Source organism: Tasmannia lanceolata, unplaced genomic scaffold, assembly GCF_043159265.1.
Source record: "Tasmannia lanceolata isolate RefF3 unplaced genomic scaffold, GAP_Taslan_0.1 ptg000005l, whole genome shotgun sequence".
Taxonomy (NCBI): Eukaryota; Viridiplantae; Streptophyta; class Magnoliopsida; order Canellales; family Winteraceae; genus Tasmannia; species Tasmannia lanceolata.
Window position 1 is genome coordinate 11,641,653 of NW_027518682.1, and position 26,004 is coordinate 11,667,656.

The 26,004-nt window shown below is 44.9% G+C and overlaps 1 long non-coding RNA gene across 3 annotated transcripts; it reads right to left on the reverse strand.

Annotated features, from left to right (window-relative positions):
* LOC143876633 (uncharacterized) lies at positions 1 to 25,915 on the reverse strand. Of its 3 annotated transcripts, XR_013250437.1 has the most exons (4): positions 25,824 to 25,901; positions 24,488 to 24,588; positions 24,161 to 24,298; positions 1 to 1,101 (listed from the first exon to the last, which is right to left on the reverse strand). It is a non-coding gene; the product is annotated as an uncharacterized LOC143876633 (long non-coding RNA). The 3 variants fall into 3 exon arrangements; XR_013250438.1 differs by having other exon boundaries at positions 24,161 to 24,290; positions 24,488 to 25,915; XR_013250436.1 differs by having other exon boundaries at positions 24,488 to 25,914.
* Between the last annotated feature and the right edge of the window lie 89 nt (positions 25,916 to 26,004).

Here is a 26,004-nt window from a genome sequence, read left to right on the forward strand (position 1 = left end):
TCACAGAATAACCTTGTCCCTGTTTGTTTAAAGCATACTAGAGGGGGAAAAACCATGTGAGGAACTGAGGATATAAATGTAGTGGCCAGAGAGTAGTGGAGAAACCTGAATAAATGTAAATAGGAACACATCATTGCAAGTGGGCACAAACATGGGCTTGGCGAATTTGAAGGGTGCAATATTATCCGTTGAATCCCGAGCACCATATATGCAGTACATGGGAGTATGAAGTATGAACAGGGATATTAAATCCCCATTGATTAGAGGATCTCAGAGCTACTACTTCATTGGGTTCCACGACAGATACCTTATCACCAAGTGCCATATCCTTATCATTACTAGAAGTCACCGATAAATGGTCAATCAAACTCCACTGCAATTGGGTTTGTACAGTAAAAGCATTGTTCAAGTCTTCACCTTTCCGGCATTACTGACTGTAAAATCCTTCTCCTGTTTGCTTTTTCTTCAGTTGGGGCATCACTACTTTTCTGGTTGGGTTTTGCATACAAACCAAAAGTAGAAAAAGAACATGTATTCTCTGATTCCCATTACAAGAAATGAACTTTCCAACTGTGTAGTTTAAAAGCCCAGGTGAATCCTACTTACATGTAAGCTGGTAGGAAAGATTGATGCAAATCACCTCCAATGCAGACACTAAAATCCAAGTGTAAGTCATTGAGATAAAGTCATTGGTCTTCTAAAATTATTGAAAGATAACATATACAATAGATGGGGTTCACAACAGATTTCCTAAGTGATTGAAGTATATAAGATCTAACATAATATATCTGAAATTAAGGTTCTAAGAAATTGGAAAAGTAATAATTTGATGAGATGAGAACCACAGTAATATAGCATAAAGAGAACCTTAAATGAAGAGATAATCTATTGGGCTTGTAGATCCCCAGAGGAACTTTGAAATTCACCTCATTTTCAAAGGCAATCATGGTGAGTCATAAAGTCAACAAGTAACATAATTTCATGTAGGTTTTTTCTTTAGCTAGCAAACCTGAACGTTGTTAAAGATGCTGAAATACCTCAAAGCATGATGTAGAATTTCCATTTTTTTCTTTCACAATTGTCAGAATCTTCATCATTCTCCTGTCAATAGCCATATCTTCATATTATCATTATTGACAACATTGCTTCCCAAACAAAAGTCTCGAGGCCCAATAATTGTAAAAATAAATATACAAGATGCCCACAACCCAAAGATAAGAAAATACATGTTGCTTTCTTCCTCAGCTCAGCAACCTATGTTCATGAATACATGTATCATTCGGTAGTCAATTCACTAAACAATAGGGACCATATATTATCCGGTAAGATACAGAACTAGAAATGCTGGTTATAGAGACCAATTTGACAACACTAGAACCCATAAAAGGCCATGCCAGCTAGAAATCACAATAACCACCAACATAGTCAAATCATTACGAAAAAGATAGATGCTGTAAATAAACCGTCGGGCCTACCAATCTATACGGAACATACACAAATGAGATCGTAAATATACCACTAGCCACAAGATAACAGTGTTTTACGTGGTTCGGCAAGATTGCCAATATCCAGGAAAGAGAAACCATCTTCCACTATCGGCAACAAGTGTAAGACATAATCACCAATCCCTTAACCTAATCCTTACACTTTCAACGCTAACAACCTTGGAAGATCAAACATGTGAGCACACTCAATGTCCAAGAGAATCTCCTGCCAGTCTTTGCTCTCTCTCTCTCTATTTTTCTGTCCAAAACACTCTAATCTCCTATTCCCACTAGGAAACTACAAAGGGAGAGTCCTACTTCACGCGTAAAATAAGAAACCAATCCCAATAATCTTCATTTTGGCATATTTCCTAAGTACCCTAAAGATTTTATATTGGCGTCTCCACATGTTTGTTGATACTGCAAACTTCCATTGGCCTTTTGCAGTCACCAGCTACGTGCATCATCAAATAATCCCAGTCCTATCCCTACCTGACATGATCAACACAATCAACTCACATGTGTAACCTGTCCCGAGTCAACTCTAAAGAGAGACATCAATCCATCCTCTCCACCAACAGAAAGTGTCACCTCCTAACCATCATTTCCAGCTTTGGAACCCATCTTGGAACCAACTGTGAAAGGGACAATGTGTTCACACAAGTCGCTCTATTCTCAATCATCCAACGAGGTACTATGAACACCATTTGTCACCGTGTTCTCCATTCGACTATACAAATTTTCACACTTCTCCCGTTTCATTATAATCATACATCCAAGGATTTAAATTTAGGTTTTGTTCAGCTCGGAAACGGAAACATTTCAGTTTCAGTTGGAAATTCAGTGGAAACGAACGTGTTTACACAAGTTACTCTATTTTCAATCATCCAACAAGGTACTTGTTAGGCCTAAAATCGGTAACAGGTACGGCAGTGACGTAAGGGCAGAGCTAGATGACCAGAGGAACCGAAGTGAAGGAGTCGAGTTCGGCGGGATTGAAATGAAGTGGCTGTATTCTGCACAGAAGCAAACGAGGTCAGAAGACCAACCCGGGTGTTACTCCGGACAGGCCCTTCGACACTCAAGTCAGTATATGAGCAGGAGTGCAGAGCTAGTTTAAGAGTTTTTTTGAGGAGAGGAAGGTTATTACCCTTGGTTTGAACTTTGAACCCCCTTTTATAGAGAGAAACTCGATGACGTGGGATGACCTACGCCAGGACAGGTGCAGGCCTACGATAGGCTTGAGTTCACCTACTCCAGGACAGGTGTCGGCCTGTGATAGGCTTGAGTTCACCTACTCCAGGACAGGTATCGGCCTGTGATAGGCTTGAGTTCACCTACTCCAGGACAGGTGTCGGCCTGCTACAGGCTGCTATTTTTACACCCCATCAGTTGCCCCCCAGTTCTCCAAGTCATTGTAGTGACTTGGGGAAGTGTGGTGAGTTACATTCCTGAACGGGCGGAATCTGTCCGGAAAGTTGCTGGTCCGGAAATTTGCTGGAAATGAGTCCGGAAATTTGTCAGTCCGGCCTAGAAATGAGTCCGGAAATTTGTCAGTCCGGCCTGGAAATGAGTCCGGAAATTTGTCAGTCCGGCCTGGAAATGAGTCCGGAAATTTGCTGGAAATGAGTTTTGTCGTTTAGCGAACGCGTCATATCCAGTCCGGCTTGGGCCGGACTGACTTTTGTCGTTTTGCGAACGCGTCATATCCAGTGCGGCTTGGGCCGGACTGACTTTTGTCGTTTAGCAAACGCGTCATATCCAGTCCGGCTTGGGCCGGACTGATGTACGAGTCCGGCTTGGGCCGGACTGATGCACGAGCACGTAACGGATGCCCTTAGCTTCTTGGAGATACGCGCGTATTCGCTTACGCCTTCGCCTCGAAGTGCGTGTTCGTCATTAATGAAAAACACGCGGCCTTTATACAGGGGCTCTCGAAGTGCGTGCCTTGTATTAAATGCGAACCGCCTTAGCCAAAGCTTATAAAAGGAGGTTTTTAACCTTTCACTTTTCACTTCTTACTTTCTTCTCGCCTCCTCCTCTCCTCTCTGCCAGTTTGGCTTGCGTAGTGCGTGGTTCTGAGCGTTTTGCGGATTGAGGAGCTTTCTACTCTGCCCGGTATTCTTCTCAGCCTTTCTTTTTTTTTCTTGCTTCATGTCCCGTAGTAGTTCTAGTTCTGAGTCCGGTTCGGGGTCCGGTTCAGTGTCCTCTTCCAGTAGCTCAGAGTCTAGTCCGATTCGGGGTCCAGTAATGGCAAGTCCAGACGTTAGAGTAGAGATTGTGGATAGCGATGACGGGGTAGATCAGGACGAGGTGATATTGGATCTGAACATCACCCCACTCCCAACGGATAGTTATCTCCGAGCAGAAGGGAGTGTTGGTAGTGACGTCGTTGAGGCGTCCACAACGTTTCTTCCTGGCCGGGCCGTTGAGGTCGTAGCTAGGTCCCGGATGGAAGCCAACCCTAAATACAACATGCGGGCTCTTGTCGAGGAGAACTACCTTGATGAGTCCATGATGAGAGACATCAGAGATAGATACTGTGTGCCCCCGAGGTTTGGGCTGAGGGAGGCGACAGAGGGAGATAGGGCTTGCAACGAAAGCTTGGACGTCTGCATCTATGATGAGTCGTTGAGGGCCGGACTCAGGTTCCCCTTGCACCCGTTCTTCACCGCGGTGCTTTGATATTACGGACTGGCCCAGCTCAGGTTGCCCCGAACTCGTGGAGGTTGCTGACTGGGTTCATGTACCTCGTTCATGGTCGGCTGGAAAGAAACGTATCTGTACCGTTATTCCGTGCTTGTGCACACCTGAAGAGGCATAAGGAGGGAGGCTGGATTTACATTAGCCAGCGCCCCGAGTTGAAAATAATCACTGGCATTCCCTCTTCAATACACTTGTGGAAGAATAGGTTCTTCTACGTCGAAGACAGAGAATCCAGCGAGCCCTGGCCGGTTCCTCTAACATGGAATGTTCCGGACAAAGTTGCGCTGAGTCGCAAGCTGTTTCTTGAGGGCGAAGATATGAGGACGTTTGCCCTAATGCGTGAGGCGGTGGAACGAGGGGGCCTCATTCACTGTGCGGACTTTCATGGGGAAGAGGTTCTGGTCGAGCTTGGTCTCAGTACTGCGACTCCGGCACGTATGTGGCTAGACTTGCTTTAAACTCCCCGTTTGTTTTCTTTTTTGTTTCTGACTGTTCTGTTCATGTTCATTTTCAGAGATGCAACAGCAATCGAAGGTCGAGAGAATAAGGCAAGGGGCTTTTCCAAGGGCTCAGCAAGGGGTCCAGCAGGTCCAACAGGCCCATAAAAGGAAAGCAGCCGAGATGGCGAGTCCGGCTCTTACCCAAGACACTGCGCCTTCACCGCCTCCCAAAGGCAGGACTACGGTGAAAGTGGTTGGTGCCTACGGCCGAAGAGCCGGCTCTTCAAAGTCTGGTGGCACATCCGCTGGAGCTGGAGCCCGTCCTCCACCAGCGAGGACGGGAGACAATTTTTTTTGGCCCAACTGGGCCGTTCAGAAAGATGACACCGGCCTGGGTGAGAGCCGGGTAGCTGCGGAGATCCTTAGCAAGTGTATCCTCATAAAGGATAAGCAGCAGGTTCTTCAGGAACCGCCAGCTACGACCGACGAGGCCATCTTCTCTTCACTCTATTAGGTAAGGTGGCTCTCGAGTATGCTCGTTTCTGTTCTGTCTTTTGCGTCGCTTTTTTGTGTTGACACTTGCTTGCCTGCAGATTGGAGTGTACTATAACGATCTCCGGGAGAAAAGCAAGAAATTCTCCGAGGCAATAAAAAAGTCAGAGGCGGAGAATGGGAAACTGGCGAAGGAGCTCCAAACTAACATTGGACGGACGGAGGCGGAGAAAAAGCTGCTTAAAGAGGAGCTGGCCCATCAGAAGCAGAAAGCAGCCGAAGCCCTCAACGTCCAGAGGGAGAGAGCCAAGGAGAGACAGAATGCGGCCGTCGCGGAGGCCTTACAGAAGAATGAGGACGAACTTTTCAGTTTGTCCAGTGAGGCCTACAAGATTGGATTCTTTGACTGTCTCGAGCAGGTCAAAGCGTCCAATCCAACCGTGACGCTGACCGGCCTAAATATCCCTGATCCACCGGCGCTTGACGACGATGAGCCGGTCACTACCGCGGCCGCAGTGGTCCCGGAGGCGGACTTACAACGGGGTGACAGCCACGGGGCCTCTTGAGCCGTCTCATCTGATTCTTTTTGTAATGGTCCTTAGAGACCCCACTTTTGTAACAGCCTTTTGAGGCCTCATTTTTGTAACGGCCCTTCGAGGCCCTACTCTTTGAATTATATTTTGGTGTCTACCTGTTCTTTTGTCTGCCTCTGATTAATACTGTTTAATTCTATGTTGTGAGCGGACTTTTGAGATAAACTATCTTGCGAATTCCCAAGTTTTGGTGAACTGGGTTTCTAGGCGGCAAATACCCAAGTTTTAGCGAACTGGGTTTCCAAGCGGCTTTGGCTTCTGCTGTCCGGGCTGGTTCCGGACCAGGAGTGATCTCCCGGCCTTTGCGGAGACGAGCCGTGGCGAACCAAGTAGCGAGTACCTTAGTTTTAGTGAACTGGGTTTCCAAATAATAAGTACCCAAGTTTTAGAGAACTGGGTTTTCAGATAATAAGTACCTGAGTTTTAGCGAACTGGGTTTCCAGGCAGCTTTGGTTTCTGCTGTCCGGGCTAGTTCCGGACCAGGACAAGTTTTAGCGAACTGGGTTTCCAAGCGGCTTTGGCTTCTGTTGTCCGGGCTGGTTCCGGACCAGGAGTGATCTCCTGGCCTTTGCAGAGACGAGCCGTGGCGAACCAAGTAGCGAGTACCTTAGTTTTAGTGAACTGGGTTTCCAAATAATAAGTACCCAAGTTTTAGAGAACTGGGTTTTCAGATAATAAGTACCTGAGTTTTAGCGAACTGGGTTTCCAGGCAGCTTTGGTTTCTGCTGTCCGGGCTAGTTCCAGACCAGGAGTGAGCTCCCGGCCTTTGCGGAGACGAGCCGTGGCGAACCAAGCAGCGAGTACCTTAGTTTTAGTGAACTGGGTTTCCAAATAATAAGTACCCAAGTTTTAGAGAACTGGGTTTCCAGATAATAAGTACCCGAGTTTTAGCGAACTAGGTTTCCAGGCGGCTTTGGTTTCTGCTGTCCGGGCTGGTTCCGGACCAGGAGTGAGCTCCCGGCCTTTGCGGAGACGAGCCGTGGCGAACCAAGCAGCGAGTACCCTAGTTTTAGTGAACTGGGTTTCCAAATAATAAGTACCCAAGTTTTAGAGAACTGGGTTTCCAAATAATAAGTACCCAAGTTTTAGAGAACTGGGTTTCCAGGAGACGCGGAGATCTGCAAAAAGAGTTTCCATATTATCCATATTTAAGATGTATTTACATTTACAAAATCACCTTTCACGCCTGACGTTTGGCTACTGATAGTATTTCCTGAGATTCTTGGAGTTCCATGCATGGGGTAATAGTTGCTCCTCCAGTGTCTCCAGCTTATTACTTCCTAGGCGAATTACTTCTTTCACTCGATACGGTCCCTCCCAGGTTGGGGAGAGTTTTCCGACTTTCTTTGGTTGGGAGACGGCAGCTTTCCTCAGCACTAAATCTCCTGTTCGGAATTCTTTGGGGCGTATCTTTGAATTATGGTAGTTGGACACTTTCTACTTGTAGAAGGCGACCCTGATTCGAGACTCTTCCCGGGCTTCCTCCAGCAAGTCGAGGTTCGCACGGAACCCGTCATCATTGAGTTGCTTACTGAAGTTGGTGACTCTGGGAGATGGGGTGCCCACATCGACGGGTATTACCGCCTCCGTCCCAAAGGACAAGTTGAATGGTGACTCTCCCGTTGATGTGCCTGGGGTGGTTCGATACGCCCATAGGACATGATAAAGCTCATCTGCCCATCGACCAGCCTTATCCCAGCCTCTTTTTAATTCCCTGAAGCAGGATTCTGTTTGTCACTTCTGTCTGCCCATTCGTCTGAGGGTGCGCCACTGAAGTAAATCTCTGCTCAATCTTCAAGTCGGAGCAGAATTTTCGGAAGTTCTTGCAGTCGAACTGTCTCCCGTTGTCCGTTATCAAAACGCGGGGAATCCCAAATCTACAAACTACTGATTTTCAGAAGAAGTTCTGCACGTTTTGCTCTGTGATCTGGGCCAGAGGTTCAGCCTCCACCCACTTGATAAAATAGTCAATCGCGACTACTACAAACGCGCGTCTTTCGGAGGCCGGTGGAAAGGGGCCCAAGATGTCCATCCCCCATACCGCGAAAGGGGAGTGGGCTGATGATCGGGGCCATCGAGACGGCAGGCTGGTAGATGGTGGGAGAGAATTTCTGGCATCTCTCGCACCTTCTAACCAGACTCGGTGCATCTTGTCTTAAGGTAGGCCAGTACAGGCCTCTGAGCAGCACTTTGATTGCTAGGGCCTTGCCCCCCAGATGTTCTCCACAGATCCCTTCGTGCGTCTCTTGCAGGGTGTACGCGGCGTCGCCTGGCCGGAGGCACTTTAGGTACGAGAGGGTGTACGATCTTTTGTACAGGTTCTCACCATCGAGGGAAAACCGAGCTGCTCTCTGCGTCACCTTGCGGGCCTCCTTCTTTGCTTCGGGAAACATTCCAGTACGCAGGTATTCAATGATTTCGTCCATCCAGCAGGGCTCGTGCTCCACCTGCATTACTTCAGCGGCCTCACTTTCGATACTAGATTTCTGTAAGAACTCCATACATATACGCCCGAGAGTGGTGTATCCGGCGGCGGCCAGCTTGGACAGAACATCTGCTCTTGCATTCTCTGTTCTGGGGATTCTGATGACCTCAAAACTTTTGAACTTGCTGGCTACCTGGCGGACCTTGGAGAGGTATTTGACCATACGCTCGTCGCGGGCCTCGTAGACTCCTTGAATCTGGTTTGCCACCAGTTGGGAGTCGCAGTACGCTTTAAGCCTTTGGGCTCTGGTATGAACTGCGAGATTCATTCCGGCGATGAGGGCTTCATACTCTGCCTCATTGTTGGACGCGCGGAATCCAAACCTCAGGGCATAATCTGCGGTGAAGTTATCGGGTCCGGTGAGAACCAAACCGGCTCCACAGCCACCCTTGTTCGAAGATCCGTCGACGTACACTTCCCAGATTAGTTCGGCGGTTGATGGATTCTGTTCTGCTGGTGCGGGGATGATTGTTGCTTCAGTCCCATCTTCTGATTGTTCCTCCGTTGTGAGTGCCTTTTCCACAACTGGGGTTTGAACAATTTCAGATTCAGTGATCTGCTGGGGGATGGTGCACTCAGCTACGAAGTCTGCCAGCACTTGAGCCTTGATCGTTGGCCTTGGCACGTATTGGATGTCGAATTCGCTCAGCTGCACGGCCCATTTCACGAGTCGTCCCGAGATGTCTGGTCGATGGAGAACTTGCCTGAGCGGCTGATCGGTCAGGACTTTTATAGTGTGGGCTTGAAAATACGGCCTCAACTTCCTGGCTGCCATCACCAGCGCGTAAGCCAATTTCTCGACCCGCTGGTACCTGATTTCGGCGTCATGGAGAACTTTGCTGACATAATAGACAGGCTTTTGCTGGCGGTGCTCTTCACGAACTAGGACGGCTGCTAGAGCCGTGGGGCTTACAGACAGATACAGGAGTAGCTCCTCACCTGGCTCCGGCTTTGTCAACAGTGGTGGAGAGGATAAGTACTGCTTTAATTCTTCGAATACGGTTTGGCACTCCTCTGTCCAGGGCGCAGTCTTGAGTCCTTTGACTACGTTGAAGAAGGGTAGTGTGGACCCCGATCCGAGGACGAGTGCGGCGAGGGACGCGAGATCCCTCTTGCAATCCTCTAAGATCTCCACAATGTGAAGGAGAGCTCTGCCAGGGAACTCTCGAAACGGATGCCACCCTCACAGCATAGCATGAGTGGCGATATAAAAGAAAGAGATATGTCTCGATCCGGAGCCAGGGCTCGAAACCAAGACATATCTGAAATAAACTCAGAGTCGCCATCCATGGACACGCCATGGAACCAAAACAAATGCTCTGTTTGCAATGGATAACCAGAGATACAAAAGGTCCGTGCCTGATGACGAATGGAGAAGGTCCGAAGAGCGCCCCCAATTCGCCCGAGTGCGAACACTTGGTCTCTTATGCCATTTATTATTAACCTCGAAGAGTTTTGGGCAAAAATCATGTGAAATGGGAACGATCCTCAGGAATCGTCTATCTAAGCATGCATTTCCTGAGAATAGAAATAATAAGCACACAAAAAATAAATGAAAGAGGTGTCCCCTAAGCATAGCTAGGTTATGAGTGATATACCTAATGGGTGTCTAAATTCTGATGTGCAAACACATGCATGCTACAGCTAAAGGTATAGTCCTGCGCAAGAAAGTAAGAAAACACAGCAAAATATACAATATAACAAAACAACAAATCCTAAGACTCTAAAGGATTAGCCCGAGTCCTCGGATGGTCTGATGTTCATCCAAAGAAGCCTACGTATTCCCGCCTCCACGAGAATCAAGGCAACGTAGTTCTTCGCACCTATTCTAAACTAGGATGCCTAAGACACCTAGACCTCTATCCTAGACTCGATCTAAAAGACCGGACTAGTTATTAAAGTTTATTATATGATTATTTAAATTCCAGTAAATTGTAGATTTTAGGACACCCTATATGCCCTAACTAAATGCAGGTTAGCCCTAAGCTAATGCAAACGGTTCCTACAACCTATGTGTAACTAGGCTGTGCGTCCTAAGGAAAACGATGGGATCACTAACGCATCTTAGACCTAGTCATCAGTCAGCGATGTGAATCGCCAACTGACCGGACAGAGGCGCTCCTAGCTAGGACAAACTCCTAACTCTAACACAAACACACAACAAGCACACAACAAAAGACAAACTCCTAACTCTAACACAAACATACGACAAACACACAACAAATAATAGACAAACTCCTAACTCTAAAACTCTCTATCTAGGACAAACTCCTAACTCTAGAGGAAGATCTTATTGAAAACAAGGTTTTGAAGAAAAATGGTTAAAGCATTTATTTACAAAGTTTGGCTGGACTTGGGATATGTATCCCAAGCTGCACTACGTACCTCGTGAAAGAGGATCAAGCCAACGTAGTTCGAAAATCGAACTCGCCTAATACGCTTCTAAAAGAAACACTCAACACTTAAGATTTTTTTAGGTTTTTTATATTTTCAAATGTTTTTGATATTTTTAAAGTTTTCAAATGTTTTTGAGATTTAAATTTCTAATGTTTTTGGATTTTGAAGCTTTTCCAATGCTCAAGACCTTTAAATGTTTTCAATCTTAAAGGGAACACGCAAGTAATACCACAAACTAGGGCAAAGCCCTAAAGCAAAAGGGGAAACCCCGGATAAGCAACTAGCGTCTCAAAGAGACAAACCACAACACGTAAAGAAGTGTCCCAAGAACAGAGAAAACAATCTAAGATCCCAAGCAGGGAAGGCTCTATATGACTGAGTTAGTCTCAAACAAGGATGAATGACAACAAATCTAAAGGCGAACTACTAACTAACACACTAAAAAAAGAAGAGCACAAATGAGTCAGAGACTCACTAAAAACACTACCAAGAAAAGGGGTAAAAATGAATCAAAGACTCGCTAGGAGGAAGGGTTATTCTAACATGAGGCTAGGTAAGCCTCCTAAAGGAGAAACTCTCTACAGGAGACAAGGCTTGTCTCCGAGACACAAATGACGTAAAAAGGAATAAGAGACCCTGTGCATATTTGGCAAAGGTAAAACACCCAACCGGGCCGGACAGCTACCTAGCCCTAGGGTGCAACAAATGTGCGACCCAATACCCATAAGGGTAGGGGTATGAAGCCAAGCCGAGTAGGATGTTCTCCCAAAACCAAACGGCGCACAAAGAGGAGGTTTAGCAAGAGAATGAGACCGGGCGGGTCTAAAAGGAATAAGAGACCTTGTGCATATTTGGCAAAGGTGAAACACCCAGCCGGGCCGGACAGCTACCTAGCCGTAGGGTGCAACAAATGTGCAACCCAATACCCATAAGGGTAGGGGTATGCTGCCAAGCCGAGTAGGGTGTTCTCCCAAAACCAAACGACGCACAAAGTGGAGGTTTAGCAAGAGAATGAGACTGGGTAAGTCTCTTAGACACAGAGGTAGGATAGAGAAAAATGCTAGCAAGACTGGGCAAGTCTCCTATATACAAATGAGGGGTATGCTACTTGGACTGAGCAAGTCCCCTAAGGATGGGCTTGGGCTAGCGCCTTCATCGCCCTCGCAATGAGAGGGGATTCTAGTATCTAAAGAAATTTAACAGAAATCTATAAGACTGTGTTAGTCTATCAAAGAGAGAAGAAAAGGCTACCAGATAATCGCAAATTCCATTTTATTCCTATAAAAATAAATCAAGTGCTAAGCAAAGAAGAATTTTCAATAGAAGAAATATACAATCTATAGCAATCATAAAATGATAAACAACATTAATTAGTCCAGACCAGCCGCTGGATAGCCTAATAAAGTAAAAGAAAACAATATCAAACACTTCTATGCCCAACCACAAACACCACCCCAATATGGGGATGAAATCAGATGATGCTAAAGTAATCATCTGATATCATAATACACATGATAATATTCCTACAAACCGCCTTGAAATCAAACAGTACTCATGTCGATAACATCGAATAGAGTAGTCATCTGATTTCCTTCTTCAATTAAACAATTTATTTAAATAAAAAATAATTAGCCCAGACCAGCCGCTGGGTAGCCTAATGAAATAATAAAAAAAAATGATAAGCTTTCAAGATAGTCTCACCTGAACAAGTCCATTCATCTTCAGAACCTAACTCAGAACTTAACATAAAAGAAGAATGTTAAATTTTCAACAAATTATACAAATGCATGCAATGATATTTCTGATTTTTATAAATTTTGGTGCATAATTCAAGTGCAAAAACGGTGAGCCACAAAACACAAAGACGGGCTCCAAGTAACCTCATCATTGCCCCGAGAAGGGCTCTTTTAAAAAAAATGGTTAAAAGAAATTCAAAAGGTTAGGTAGGCCTACTAAACAAAAGAGGGGAGTGCTACTTGGATTGAGCGAGTCCCCTAAAGATGGGCTTGGGCTAGCGCCTTCATCGCCCTATGATACAAAGACATGAAATCAAACATTGAAGTTTCTAACAAGGTCCTATTTTTTTCTCCTTACGGGCGAGAACTTTGAGAACTAAAGCTCCAAAAGAAATGAAACTGCAAGAATGGCTCCTATTCTTGATTCCTTCTAAATACAAGCCTCTCAATCAATGCTCAAACCAAAGTAAATAAAAACCCATAGGAGTGAGAATCACCATTTCCCTGCAAAAGCTCTACCAACTAGAACTTACATATACCACAAAAGAAAACTTTAAGCCACCTCTCCAAACACAGAGGGAAGGAAACCAAAGTTATTTTGCCCATATGCCATCAGCCAAGACCCACTCAAAAATAAGAAAATCTCAATTGGTTTGCAAGTACTCCAATTTCTACAAAATCAGTAATGGGATTATCATTTCCTTGCTGAGAACAGATCAAAGAAAATATGGGCTTTGCATTGTTAGAATGGTAAAAATAAAGAAGATTTGAGATCCAAGACAAGAATCAAATGAAATCAGGAAAATGATAATTAGCAACTCATATGAAGAATGTAGGGGGCTGAAAGTGAAAGCAAAAGATGATTGTATATAAATGGAAATGATAAAAGAAGTTTTGGAAATCTTGACATGAGAGTTAAGACCACTTAGAGAATAAACACAGGTTACTTTGTGCTAAAATTTGGTAGCGCCAATCTCACAAACCTAAGGGCATTGACATGAGCACTATCATGTTTTGACAATCACACTAAACTTGTCCTGCCCAATACTATTACCAACCATTAAGAGTCATTATAAATTCTCAAACCACCCCCATCGCAAATACAAGCTCCCATGAAATTGGAAAATGACAAAAGAAGAAACCTAATCAGCTGCTAGTAATGAGGTCTATCTATTCGGATCGCAGATACAATCCACTCTTCCAAATTCCAACATTACACAGAACGTGAACATAACAACCTCAAACTACAGGTCATTAATAAGAAATTGCACAAGCCCAAAATTCTCAAATCATCTTGATTATTACGCTAACCATGAATTAAGGGAGAGGATAGGGTTACCTGAAACCAATGTAGGGTGCAGATATCTCTCCTCCTCTCCGGAGCAAGAATCTGCCGGAGAAAAGATCCGCCGGAGTAAGGATTTGCCGGAGCGAGAATATTCGGCCGTGGTTGCAGAGAATGGGAGGTGGGTTTGGGAGTAAAAATGAGGGTTGAAGTGGTAAATCTGAGTGGGGTTTAATGGAGGGGAATGACCGGATTCCGGCAAGGCCACCGGAGAAAGTGAAAATGGGTTTAAGAGGGGAGATGAATGTATCGTAGAAATGGGTTTGGGTTAGAAACGGTGGAAATGGAGGTCTGAGAAGAGGGTTTGGAAATTATGAAATGAAATGGGTTTCATTGAGGGAGATGGGGTTATATTGGGCACAGAGAGAGTTCCGGTGCCGGATTCCGGCAGAGTTCCCGGAGAAGAAAATTGCAGAGGTGGCTAAAAGGTGGAGATGAAGATGGGTTTCAATGGTGTCTGGGAATAAAGGAATTAGAGGTGAATAAGGCAGTGGAGGTGGGTTTTGGCAGTGCTGAGGGGAGAAATGAGAGGTGAAGAAAAGGGATTTTGAAGTGGGTTTCAATAAAATGGAGGTTGGTGGGTGGAGGTGGTACGGCCGGAGAAGATGGTGGTGCCGGCCGGAGTTACAGAGGAGGTGGAAGAGATGGCGGGTGGAGGTAAGATGAAATGGGTGGAGGGTAGCTGGCCGGTCGGAATCTATGGGATTCGGCTGGAGAAAAGGGGTTTGGGTAAAAAATGAGATGGGTTTGGTGGTGGCTGATGATGAAGATGGAAGAGGTGGGTGGTCGGAGGTGGCACCAAGGTAGAAGATGGTGGTGCCTTGCGGCGGAGGTGGAAGGTTTAGATGGGAGATGGTGGTTCGGCCGGCGAGGGAGAGGCCGGGGAAGATGACCGGAGTTGCAGAGGGAATGGGGATAGGCGCCGGTGGCGAAGGCTAGTGGTGGTGGAGATGGCCGAATGGGTGGGGCGAGCTCCTTCTCCTCCTCCCTCTCCTTCTTACGCGGCTGCTCAAAATGGGTTTCTCCTCTAAAAACCCTAATTCGTTTGGGTTTTAAAGGAAAAAGGCAAATGGTATATGCAGACCCCCCCCTTTTCCTCCTTGGACAGCCGCTTTACATGAATTTTGACATCCTTTTTCCTGGCTAGGGGTGACCTTGGGTAAGAAAAGGATCAACATTTAAATACTCTTTTGCTACACAAAGGATTGGTATTGGCACTCTCCTGATGGATATCTCACCCCACTTCTATGATATTTTAATTTAAGCTCGTCCTACACCCCAAACATGGGTTCGGGTACCACTCATGTCAATTTTCTGGGATTCAAGCTATGCTTTTAACATAAAATCGAATCGGGCTCGGGCCGATTATGCTCATTTTCTCATAAGAATTTTAATTTGAGATGACCTGAGTTGCACACTTAAGCGCGAGGTATCAAAGACAACAATTCAAGGCTCGAGTAATGGGGTACCAACATCAAAGTCATTTGAGCCTCATAACAATGGTCAAGGATATTGGGGCGACTAAACAAGGGTCTCGATTGGCGCTTGGGGACCATTTAAGCTTTAAGAGATTTCGAAAATTATCCACCAATGAGAACTCTTCGGGTTTATTTCACACTCAGGATTCAATTTTTCTGAAATTTCAAAATTCGGTTTTTGGGAATTTATTCAATTTTTTTTTTGGCTTTTGAGGGTCTGGTCAAAATGGGGTGTCTACAGGTAGGCACCTCTCTGCAGATTTCGAGATGAAGCGCCCCAACGCGGCCACCATTCCTGTGAGCCGTTGCACTTCTCTGATAGTTTTTGGTGGAGTGAGCTCCACCACGGCCCTGATCTTTTCTGGATTGGCCTCTATTCCTCTCTGGCTTACCATAAATCCTAAGAACTTTCCTGAGCTGACGCCGAAAGTGCACTTGGTGGGGTTGAGCTTCATGCTGTGCTTTTTCAGGACCTGAAATGTTTCTCTTAGATCGGACACATGATCGTTTGCACTTCGGCTTTTGACCAGCATATCGTCGACATAGACTTCCATGTTACGGCCGATCTGGTTCTGGAAGAGTCTGTTCACGAGCCTTTGATAAGTGGCTCCGGCATTTTTGAGGCCGAAGGGCATGACACGGTAGCAGTACGTCCCCTGATCTGTCATAAACGAAGTCTTTGGTATGTCTGACTCATACATTCTGATTTGGTTGTACCCGGAGAAGGCATCCATGAAGCTCAGCAGCTCGTAACCTGCGGTGGCGTCAATGAGCTGGTCGATTTTCGGGAGCGGATAACTGTCCTTGAGACAGGCCTTGTTCAGATCAGTAAAATCAACGCAGGTCCTCCACTTCCCATTTGTTTTTTTCACCAGGACCACGTTTGCTAATCAGTCCGGGTACTGGATTTCTCGAATGAAGTCAGCCTTTAAAAGCCTCTCCACTTCTTCTTTTATCGCCTGTCGTCTTTCGAAAGCGAAATGCCTTCTTTTCTGTTTCACCGGCCTGCAAGTTGAGTCAACACCGAGTCTGTGCGTGTTGATCTCTGGGTCGATGCCAGGCATGTCAACGGGAGCCCACGCAAAGACATCCGCATTGTCTTGAAGAAACTCGGTGAGGTGGTGCTGGATACTGCTGCTTAGAGAGGAGCCGATCTGAACGACTTTATCATTGTCGTCTGAGCTCAGCGGGACGGAGATGAGGTCTTTGGCGGATTGAGTCCCCCGAAATTCATCCCTCAGATCGAGTAGCTCAATTGGCAACGATTCCACCGCATTTTTGCCTTTGAGTGCCATTGCATAGCACTCTCTGGACTGGGGTTGGTCTCCCCGAACTTCTCCCACGCCGTTTGGCGTTATGAATTTCATCTTTTGGTGATACGCTGAAGCGACTGCACGGATCAGGTTCTGGCCAAGCCGTCCCAAGATAGCGTTATAGACCGAAGTGGCCCTCACTACTAGGAAATTGACCATGGCGAAGGCTGGGCAGGGCGGATCTCCGACGAGGACTGGGAGTTCAATTTGTCCCTCCACTTTCACAACCTCTCCTGAGAAACCGAACAGGTCTGAGTTCGCCGTCTTCAAACGGTCGTCGCCTATCATCATCTTCAGGAAAGCATGATAGTACAAGATGTCTGCCGAACTCCCATTGTCCACAAGGATTTTTTTTACTTCCCAGTTTGCAACGAGCATGGTTAAAACCAAGGCGTCGCCGTGAGGCAGTATCAGGTTGTCGAGATCCGCATCTGAAAAGGAGATCTCGTTCTCCGTCTTCGTCTTCTTGCTGCATGTGTGCACGGCGTTGACTCGGCATGTATATGCTTTACGAGCAGCGGTTGATGTGCCCCCCGCGGCCGGTTCGCCCATAATCGTGCCAATGACCCCCCTTGGCTGGGGTCGCTGTGCCCCTGGCTGCGAACTGGGCGGCAGAGGAGATTGGTTCCGGACAGAGGGTCGGCTGCGACCGTCGAGGGCTACGGCCCTGAGAACTCTTTTCTCTATGCTCCCTTCTGGGGCCGTCACTTCGGACATACTTTTTCAAGTTGCCCCGGCCAATCAGCTGCTCAATTTCTTCCTTGAGTTGCCAGCATCCGTCTGTGTCGTGGCCGTGGTCCCTGTGGAACCGACAGTATTTTGATTGGTCTCTTTTGTTCCATTTGGAGATCATTCTAGTTGGCCACCTCACGAATTCTTCTCCACTGATGGCGGCCAGTATATGTTTTCGGGAGGTGTTGAGAGGCGTGAAGTTCTCTTCTCTCCTCTGGGGGGACTTCTCTCTTCTGGGGGCCTTATCCTCCCTACGCTGCTTGGTAGGGTTCTTGTCCTCAGAGGTTCTCCTCCGAGTCGAGTCCAGAGCTGCCAGCATTTCCTCCACTACTATGTACTCCTCAACTCCTGTCATTAGATCCGCCAGTGAGTGCGGATTTTGGCGAGCCACTGAGCGGCGGAAATCATTGGATCTGGAGCCCGCAATGAGCGCGCTCCTTGTCGCTGAGGGGTCCAAATTCGGTACTTGGAGTGCCTCCCTGTTGAAGCGGCGAACGAACGCCTTGAGAGGTTCGTGATCCTCCTGCCGCAAGGCCATCAGGGATGCTGTTGTTTTCCTTGGCCTGCGACTGCTCATGAAATGGCGGACCATATCTTCCTCAAAATCTTCAAAGTTGCTGATGGAGTTCGGTTTAATTCTGGAGTACCAGTCCCGGGCCGCCCCAGTTAGTGTTGTCAGGAATGCTCTGCAGAGAAAGCCATCGGATGCGCCGTGGAGGAGCATCATCGCTCTGAACGTCTCTAAGTGGTCCACTGGGTCAGTTGTCCCGTCATATTGCGGGACGGTTGGCATTTTGAACCCTCTAGGTGCTGGGGCACTCATGACATCGTTGGTGAAAGGCGTTCTGCTCGAGAACGCCCGTGGGGCAGGCCGGCTCTGATCTTTTTCCAGCTCCTCTATTCAATGATCCATTTCTTCCATCCTCCGTAGCATCGGATCAGCTCTACGGTCTGGTGACCTGTTTCTCTCCACCGATTGGCTCGCCGCGGAGCCGGACTGGCTTTCCGGACTCTTACGATGAGGCCGGAGTTTTTCCTGCGGCGCGCGGTCTTCTTGGGCTCGATGCTTTCGTGCAGAGCGGGACCGCGATCTTCGGCGGCGGTGAGGTTCTGTGTGAGCGTGCTGGGCTCTGGAGTGATGGACTGGCCTTGAGGAGAGGTGAGTCCGGTCTTCATCGCGGCGCGCTGACTCTCCCCTGGACTGGTCGTGGAGCTTCTGGAGGAGGTTGGGGAGGCGCCTGGAGCAGTTGCTGGTATTGACCGACAAGAGCAGTCATCTGCTGAAAAAGAGCTTGAACTTGATCCGGAGCGGGCGTAGGATTGAGGTGTTCCGAGCGAGCAGGGCTCTATTCGGCTGTGGCAGAGGTAGCCACCACCTGTGAGGCGATTCGCTCGCTCCGGGTCCTACGAGGCAGCACGGCGCGAGTAGTCCGTGCAGTTGGTACTCAAGCATTCCTCCGTCCTGCCATTTTTGTAAGGGATTTGAACAGCTTTTAGTTCGTGGTCCCACAGATGGCGGCAATCTGTTAGGCCTAAAATCGGTAACAGGTACGGCAGTGACGTAAGGGCAGAGCTAGATGACCAGAGGAACCGAAGTGAAGGAGTCGAGTTCGGCGGGATTGAAATGAAGTGGCTGTGTTCTGCACATAAGCAAACGAGGTCAGAAGACCAACCCGGGTGTTACTCCGAACAAGCCCTTCGACACTCAAGCCAGTATATGAGCAGGAGTGCAGAGCTAGTTTAAGAGTTTTTTTGAGGAGAGGAAGGTTATTACCCTTGGTTTGAACTTTGAACCCCCTTTTATAGAGGGAAACTCGATGACGTGGGATGACCTACGCCAAGACAGGTGCAGGCCTGCGATAGGCTTGAGTTCACCTACTCCAGGACAGGTGTCGGCCTGTGATAGGCTTGAGTTCACCTACTCCGGGACAGGTGTCGGCCTGCTACAGGCTGCTATTTTTACACCCCATCAGTACTATAAACACCATTTGTCACCGTGCTCTCCATTCGACGATACAAATTTTCACACTTCTCCCATTTCAGTATAATCACCGTGTTCTCCAAACAAAAACAATGTGTTCACACAAGTTACTCTATTTTCAATCATCCAACGAGGTACTATGAACACCATTTGTCACCGTGTTCTCCATTCGACGATAAAAATTTTCACACTTCTCCCATTTCATTATAATCATACATCCAAGGTTTTAAATTTTGGTTTTGGTCAGCTCGGAAACGGAAACATTTCGGTTTCAGTTGGAAATTCAGTGGAAATCTGGTAAAATCACTGAAACATATGGAAACATATGCAAATGTTAAAATTTTAAGATTAAATTTCAAGAAATACTAGAATAAGCGCAAATACATACTTTGAAACCATCACATATGCAAGAAAGCCCTCTATGATAGTTTAATTGAGCTGATCCAGCACTCGATCTGATGTAGCAAAATTGAGATGTCATAGAGCTCATTGAGACAAAACCAATGGTATAGTATAAGCCTCGATCCATAGTCATATCAAAAGTTACAATCATTTGAACTTTTAAGTTTTAACCCCCTTAATTGCCTTCTTTTGATCATGCACATATAGAAACTATTCGGCGAATCTTTTCTCTCAGTATGAAAAAAGGTCTCTGCCACCATGACCAAACTTCTTGTAAGTTTGGAAAGAAAGACAAATTACACAACATCAAGGGCATGTTCGGCAACCATTCTACGCCCTCATTATTTCACGCCGTGAATGAAAAATCCCGAGAATCTCTAAACTTGGCATTTGGCAACTGGGCCCGTTTGGCCCGTTTCCACCTTTCCGATTTTCGTGCGACTAAATCGTGCGGAATAATGGGATTTAGGAAGCAACTCTGATCCGTTTCTAAAGATTCTCATTATCCCGTTTTCCGCCCGTTTCTAGGAAAGAGATGAGAATGGGTGCCGAACATGCCCTATATGGGTAAAGAAGAATTGCCACAGCCTGCTAATCCAATTATAGTTCCTAAATATGTGGGTAGGGTCTTCCTTAGGGTGACAACAAAGATAACATCTCTGGAGTCAACAATTTTCCGGTCTTAAGTAACACTGAGTCCCCACTATCACTTTGCTTGGAAGCCATTATTTGGTGTTCCTACATTTTTAACACTGAGTCCCCCCATGCTCTAATAGACAGACATACATGGTTCCAATTGACCAAATGTAGTCTTTTCGTTTTGGGATCGTCACTCCAAAGGAAGTTCTTCTGGATTTGTTGAGTGTTTAACGAGGACAAAAGAAGGGAGGCAAGAAAGAAAGAGGATAGAATTTTCGTATTGTAACTTGTAACTCCAAAACCATGATTACTTGTTTATATAGATATAAAGATCATAAATTACAATGGGCCCTATCCTCATAATGTAAAATAGCAATGACTAAAATAAAGGGATTATACAACTAAACTCAACTCAACTCAACTAAGCCTTTGTCCCAAACTAGTTGGGGTCGGCTAATGAATCCTTAGAAAATCTTCTCGAAAATAAAGAGATTATACTGAAAAATAAATACAAATCAACATAAACAACTCAAGCTGGAGCATAGCCATAATCCATACCCCGCTTGGAACACAAACTACCAAACTGACTTACAACAGCATTCTTTATAAACACGTCTGCTAGTTGATCTTCTCTCAAATAGGTGACAACCACTTCAATGTGCTTGTCAACTATAAATGTATCCCTTCTGTAAGAGTCTTCAATCATATCAACTTGCAACCATGTATGTTGCCACATGATATTTTGCATGTCTTCCACCACTCTTGGTCTCCCCCACACTCACAAGAATGCCCTCTACCAACAATGCTGAAGATTTCAACACTGAAACCCCATAGATTCTTCTCCAACACTAAAACCCTCAATGAAGTAATAGGACAACGAGACAACACAATCCTCAAGAAGGTCGCACAATCCAGACGAAGGCGATACAATCCACACTAAGATAGTACAACCCTTACAAAGGCACATCAGCCCACATGAAGACATAGGAGCTTACAAGATGACACAGATTCACATGAATGCAGAGAAGACCACATGAGAACACAGCAGTTTAAACTAAGATTGCACCACAGAGCAGATCACATGAAGCAATGATCAAAAGCAGCACTCCGCACAAGACTGAACAATAGACCATCGTAACTTGCATACGAACATGTTCGTAAGTTACGGAAATACACATTTCACCATTTAAAATAGAAATGGCTATTAACAAAGGGAGCTGATATATTCACCATCGAAGTCTCCCCGGCCGCCCTCATTTATAAATTCAAAAGCAACGATCGATAGATACCGGTTAAACTTCTCTCTGTCCCTCTCTCCTTATGCGTCCTCATATCAATTTTCACAAGCATGAGGTTGAGGATTTTAGTGATTGACAAAAAAGAGTTTGGTATAAGAGGCCTTTATCAGAGTTATTCTCCCTAGAATAGGGAAGCACTTCCCCTTCCAAGTTTCTACCCTAGACTCAATTCTTTTGATTACAAGATCTCAATCATGGCGGTTGAGACATCCATCTTTCAAAAGAAGGACGAGATACGAAATTAGAAGGGATGAGACATTGATATCCTGATGGGGGCATCAACAACGGGCGTGGATTCAAAAGTTTACAAGCACAGACGTGGACGAGAATGATGGCGTAGACTCTAGCATGGGCCACGGACAAGTTTCATTCACAATATCCAATATCAATGCCATCTCTTCTACATAAGTTTCATTCACAATAATGCCACAAACAAATGACGGCTTTCTTAATCCTTTTACCGAAAATTTCATCAATGAAAGCAAGAATGATGTTCACAAAAATAGCCTGGTCAATCAAAGCTTCGGCAAGAATAAAAGTTCGTCAACATATTGAAGATGGGAGATCTCCGGACCATTTAGAGTAACCTCGATACTTCAAAGGTAACAAATTGATTCACTGGTGCGGTTAAAGAGAAAGGTGAGTATGATCACCTTGTCTAAGGTCCCATGATGGGGAGAAACAGCCACATTGGCTCCTATTTATAAGAATGAAGATGAAGGTAGTGGAAACATACCACTACATCCACTTACTCCATTTGAGCTTGGAGCTCATTTTCGCTCATCTTCTCTGGGGGCCAATAGAGTAAAAGACCAATTGAGCCTCTCATAGGCCTTCTCTAAGTTGATTTTGAGAATAGAATTTGTGAAGGTCAAACATTTTTCTATTTCTTTTTTCGATCATTAGGCCCAAATCTTCTTCTTTTTTTCATTTGAATATTAATTAGGCTCAAATCTTACTAGCCAAAAGAGTATGCTTGTAATTAAGCACCAGGCAAACAACACTCAAGAACCATTTGTCTTGGAAACAGACTTCAAAATGGTATAGCCAGCATACTATACAATAGGTCAATCAATTACCAAGAACGCATTTGAAGCCCTTCAGGGCATCTTTGCTACTGTCAAATTCTGAGAGAAATATGAAAAAAACGCCCATGATTTTGAATACTTCAACCCATTAGATATACCTAACAAAAACCTAATGCAACTCAAGTTGTCACACTTGCTTTGGTAGTTCTTTCCAAAAGAACATCCTTGGCCCTTAGCAACCAGAAAATGAAGAAATCTATCTTCATCTCAACAAATGTAAGAAAAGAGAGCTCAAAATAGCCTGGTTTGTAGTCAGTTTTCTCTACCCGGATAGTAATTTACTACGTTCCCAGCATACTTTAGTGAGAAATGGCAAACAACTCACAATTTTTTGCTGAAACAGTTTGCAGTTCAAAGGGTGTAGCAGAAAGGCCGTAATCACATATTGGTAGGACATTTTTGGTATTAGTCAATTGTGTGGTATGTGAACACTAGATCCATTAAATTGAACATATTTAAGAATAAAAGTTAAAATATTATTTATAACAAAAAATTAAAAGAAGATAGTGGCCCGCCTAGATCCTCCAGCGTCGATGGTTCATTTTCTGCTGGCTGCTGGATTTGCTTCATCAAGCTTATCTACACTCTTCATTTTTCTTATAATCATTTAGCCAGATGTTAGGACTCAGGACCAATCTCCAATACCCAACACGAAGTGTAAAGCCTAGATGCCTTCTTCAATAACCACAGATGAAAATAGTGAAATCTACAAGCAGACAACTCAACTCAACTCAGCCTTTGTCCCAAACTAGTTGGAGTCGGCTAATGAATCCTCTAGAAAATTTTCATGAAGAAGGTCAAAGGATCTACCCGGCTCAAATTGACTAAGTCTACTCCTGACACTAGTTAGGTTCGTCTACATGGATCATTTTCTTCCATTCTATCCTATCCAAGGTCATGTTCTCTGTTATGTTCCTAGCCCTCAAGGAACATAACAGAGAACATGACCTTGGATAGGATAGAATGCTAGAAAATGATTGGCTACACAAATCCTACTCTCTTGAACTAGCTTCCTCGCCCCTCGCACCCGTCCAATAAAGTGCGAGGACCCTTGCTCATTTTTCACCACACCCGGGAGCCGATGTGGCACGTCACTAAGGGAGTGATGGCCCAAGACTAGCCTCCTCACCCCTCGCGCCCACCCATGAAGGTGCTTGCTCATTTAACACTACATCCGGGTGCCGATGCAGCGCGTCGCTAAGAGGGTGACGCCCCAACAAATTTTCTATAGGATTCATTTCATAGAAAAGTGGCAAAGTTTATAGCCGGCTGCCAACCTGACGCCTACCGTCCTCCTTTAGGAGGCTTGGGACAGGCTATGAAAAACACAGGCGAAGTTTGAACCAAAATTTGGTGGAGAAAGTTTTCTATGTTGCAGTTTTGGAATTTTCATATCCCTAGAAATGCTATCTGTACAAGCACGTAAACAGCATGACATCACTGTAGGCATGCCAAGAATTCATAACAACTGTGGCATAATACATCCAAATAATTCAACACAAGATTTTGCAAAGAAAGCAACTGTGAATAAATGTGAAACACAGGACTTACATAAAAGTGTTCTCTCCAGCAACGAAGAAGGAAAGGCAATTTCCTTCAAATCATACAGAGATAATCTGACACTGTCCTCTACACTATGCTCAAATTCATTCTTCTTGGTAAGTCCTCTCAACACAAAAACCTATAACGCTAGAAACAAGAGATAAATAAAAAAAACATAAACAGCTGTCTGGATAATCATTAATACAGCATAGTTTTAAGGAACAGAAGAGCCTAAACAGCAAGATAAAGGATTCAAGAAGAAAATCTAGCAAAGAGATGCTAAATAGGAGGAATCTCTCAACTAACAATACTCAATAGTAACAAAGAAAATCGTACATTAGAAGGTCCCTTTTTTCTCTCTTTCTTTTCTCTTATATATGAAAATCTCGGTTCAATGCCTCCCAATACGAACTTTGTAGCTTCACACAGATACCCACCTACACACCAGAAAATACGCTTAGTAGTCCATCTTGAATAAACTAAAATCCCTACGAACAACAAAGCAGAAGTCCAATCTACCTCTACTTGCAGTACATAACAAATCAATCCTCTTTTAGCTCATCAAAATAGTAAGAAATGTGATAATTTTTTTTGCCAAATTTGAATCATAGGTAGATCACTTGACGATGGTTCTCCATAACAAGTTTCAGCTCTATAACTCCAACATAGGGAGCACAGCATTAACTTAAAGTTATGCCAGATCGGTGACCATGCATACAAACAGTCCTTGTTTCTTTTTCCTTTGATCCTTATTCTTCTTTCACTTCTTTGATACATTGGGGTTGCATTTGCATCAGGAATTAAACCGATACTACAACAACATGAACTCAAACCAAGGTGCTCGGTGATGATTAAAAGAGAGAGAAAAAACAGAATTGTACAGGCAAGTGTAAGGGGCCACCAGCCTAGGAGGTGGGACGCCACACATTTGACAACCATGTGATCCTAGATCAAGTTGGGGAGGTTGTTAACTCAGCACAAAAACTCAGTGTGATCAAATTGGGCTAAACCATTTTAATTTCCATATAATTTCTTGCTCTCACTTTGTTCACGAACTTAGATTTGTTTTAATGATTTGTTGCTAATTGAGCGCCTATTGCTTAACAGCATTCATTGGATTTTAGCAAGAATAATGGCACATAAGATAGAGGAAAAGATTGAAAGTAACTTTGTGGAGATTTTGAGAAAAGGTTTAGCATTCCTATCAGAATTGGTGAGGTTTGCATTATTCAAATGGAGGTACGCATCTTACATAGAACATGGTTTGTATCATTTATCATGTATGGTATTATACCCAGTAATCACCTATGATGTTTTTGCCACTATACTATTTTTCCTTTTTTAGCTCTCATGTGCAATGCCATGCATTTTACATGGTATGGGAAATTGATAGCATCGAAGTAAAATTCCCATATAAGCTTTAAAAAACAAGCATGCACCATAGTCAGTTAGTAGGTAGAATATTTGTAAGAGTAATTAGTTGTTTGATGCAATCTCCTCTTTCAGGAAATTGATCAAACACTCGGACTGCAACAATACAAACATTCCAATTCCATGGCATGAGTAAAGAAGTAAGCGAGCCAAATGAGCATGGTAAGTAGAAAATGTTGAGACATCTATTTTAAACAAATCATCAAACATCCAAACTAAATAATGCAAACAAGAGAGGTACAAATAATAGACTAGGAAGAAATAGCCATGAGTGTGCTCTCTTTCCTTCATGTAGAAGTTACCCTATAAACCGACAACCCGAAGCAATATAGAAGTAAGCCCATTTAGTCTCGTATTTTTCAAAAAGTAATGTACGGACCACATCATAGGAATGATCCAAACCGTCCATGTGATGGGCCACA